Consider the following 2,890-nt stretch of genomic DNA (forward strand, 5'->3'; position numbering starts at 1 on the left):
TTGTACTACTGTAGTAGGCATCGGCTTCGTGTCTATCTTGGCCACAATAATGCGTTCACTATGCTGTTGGTAGTAGCTTACCCGCACTCCTATTCTTTTATTCATTATTAAACCTACTCCTGCATTACCCCTATTTGATTTTGTGTTTATAACCCTGTATTCACCTGACCAAAATTCTTGTTCCTCCTACCACCGAACTTCTCTAATTCCCACTATATCTAACTTCAACCTATCCATTTCCCTTTTTAAATTTTCTAACCTACCTGCCCGATTAAGGGATCTGACATTCCACGCTCCGACCGTAGAACGCCAGTTTTCTTTCTCCTAATAACGACGTCCTCTTGAGTAGTCCCCGCCCGGAGATCCGAATGGGGGACTATTTTACCTCCGGAATATTTTACCCAAGAGGACGCCATCATCATTTAACCATACAGTAAAGCTGCATGCCCTTGGGAAAAATTACGGCTGTAGTTTCCCCTTGCTTTCAGCCGTTCGCAGTACCAGCACAGCAAGGCCGTTTTGATTAGTGTTGCAAGGCCAGATCAGTCAATCATCCAGACTGTTGCCCCTGCAACTACTGAAAAGGCTGCTGCCCCTCTTCAGGAACCACACGTTTGTCTGGCCTCTCAACAGATACCCCTCCGTTGTGGTTGCACCTACGGAACGGCCATCTGTATCGCTGAGGCACGCTAGCCTCCCCACCAACGGCAAGGTCCATGGTTCATGGGAGTAGGACAAAAATTATACCTCATAGAAATAGATCAGTTTCTTAACTTTCACCTGCCGCTAACTGTCCAGATCTGATTAGTTTTTAAGTGTAGTTGTATATATAACTCCCAGTCCACCGAAATTATTACTGTTCAACCAGTGCTACTACGTGAGAGATCAAACCAATCGTTCGGATAAATTAATTGTCAACCAGTGTTTCAGCATGTGCGTGAATGATCAAACCAATCGTTCGGATGAAACAATTTACTGTCAACCAGCGCTACTGTTCCGTGGACTGTCGTCTTATGTAGTTTTTAGTGTAAGGAAACAAAACTATCTCTGCATAAAAAAGATATCATGTTAACTTTTTTAAGAACGGATTTGCAACTTTTTTAAAGAATCAAATTGTATCTATCATCCGACATTTTATTATATATGAAGAACTGAATGAAAGTGAATTCGTTACCATACGTCTTTGTTGTTGTTATTTACAAAATACCTAAAAAGATGTGCAGGACACAAATGACATTAGTTTTGAATGTTATTTACAAAATACCTAAAAAGATGTGCAGGACACAAATGATATTAGTTTTGAACATGAAGGTGAAGTTTAACGTGAAAGGTAACAAAATATATAGAATGACTGCATAGGTTACACCTATTGCGCAGCATGAATTGGTTTATCAGGAGGCACGTGACCATGTCCGCTTTGAAAGACATATAGCAAACATGTCTATAATTGAAACTCGACACGAAGTTCTAATCTGCCAGGAAGTTTCCTATCACCGCACGCTCCACTGCAGAATGAAAATTTCATTCTGGACGTCTAAAATTATTTCACCATCACTTGAAGAAAACCACACACGCAATATCTGGGTAAAGTTACATACTAACAAAGTGTGAAAAAAAAGTGCACAGATTGTAAGGTACAAAAAAAGCATTTAATTTTCATAGAACTTAAAAAATTATTTAATATTTTCATAAACATATACAACATTATTTTCACATATGTTCTTCTTCAAGACTCGATGGAGAGTAGGACACCCGCAGAATTCCAGATCTTGAATAGCAGCAAACTTGAAAATTCGACACATCCATCTGATCTTCTCCTCACCTGCGACATAGATGGTGGTATGTGTGTAGACGAATAATCGAAGCAACGTTGTTATATTTTATAGACTATATCAGAATCATTCCAGTGAATTCATTGGTAAAAAAAGTGTGAAAAACTTTGCACTCATCCATGTTTTAGCACACTTCACGTCCTTGGATGCCCTCGGTGGTGCAATTTTTGCTGAGAATGTATCTATTATTCCGTCATCTTCTGTGTATCCTATGAATGCAACGGCTTTAAACATGAACTGTCTACACCCATCATCACTGAAATCCTCAGCGTCTGTAGTGATGTTCACACTCTGAGAAGCCACTGTGAAATGCTCTGTGTATGGCGCAGTACCTTCTCAATTATACGGCTCATTGCACAACACCAGCTAGAAGGCAATAGTTAATCACATAGAATACGCAGCTATGTGTTCTGGGAAATTTACCGAAAATTCATATTCAAATGTATCTATAGGTCCAGATTTAATTACCTCGTTCTGTTTTGATTATTCCTGTGGGCTTAGTAGACATCCTTCTTCTTCTGAAGAACCTGGTTGTTTCTAATTGAGCAGAGGTTTTAATACACCACGTTTGTCTCCTTGCAGTCGATAGCACTGGGAACTCGAAAACCTCCCATGAATGGAAAGATAATCGTAGAAATACATTGGCATGCAGAACTTTTAAAACCTCCAAACGCTGCTCATACGATACAGTGGTGTATGTCATTTTCCATATTATTTTATTGATGGTGATCTCGTTCCACTCTTGAGCTCCTTGAATGTATGAGTTGCTACACGTTGCAATCTGTACCAGAACAAGTTCCTGTTTAGCATTCGAAGCAATTTACTGTATGTCCTCAAAGTAAACAACATGCAGTTTTAGACGTATACATACAACAAAGCTTTTGTAATCGTCCCCTGATCTACCCACTGGCTCGTTTACTTACATCCAGAATTTTTTAAATCGTTCAAATCTGAGAGAGAAGTAGAAATATATGTTTTAAGAGTTACCATCCCTTTTCGTAAATGATCCATCAAGATATATGAAACCCCTGAATGAGAGTATTAAAGTGTCTTGGTGC

This window comes from Schistocerca piceifrons, chromosome 1, assembly GCF_021461385.2.
Source record: "Schistocerca piceifrons isolate TAMUIC-IGC-003096 chromosome 1, iqSchPice1.1, whole genome shotgun sequence".
NCBI classification, from domain to species: domain Eukaryota; kingdom Metazoa; phylum Arthropoda; class Insecta; order Orthoptera; family Acrididae; genus Schistocerca; species Schistocerca piceifrons.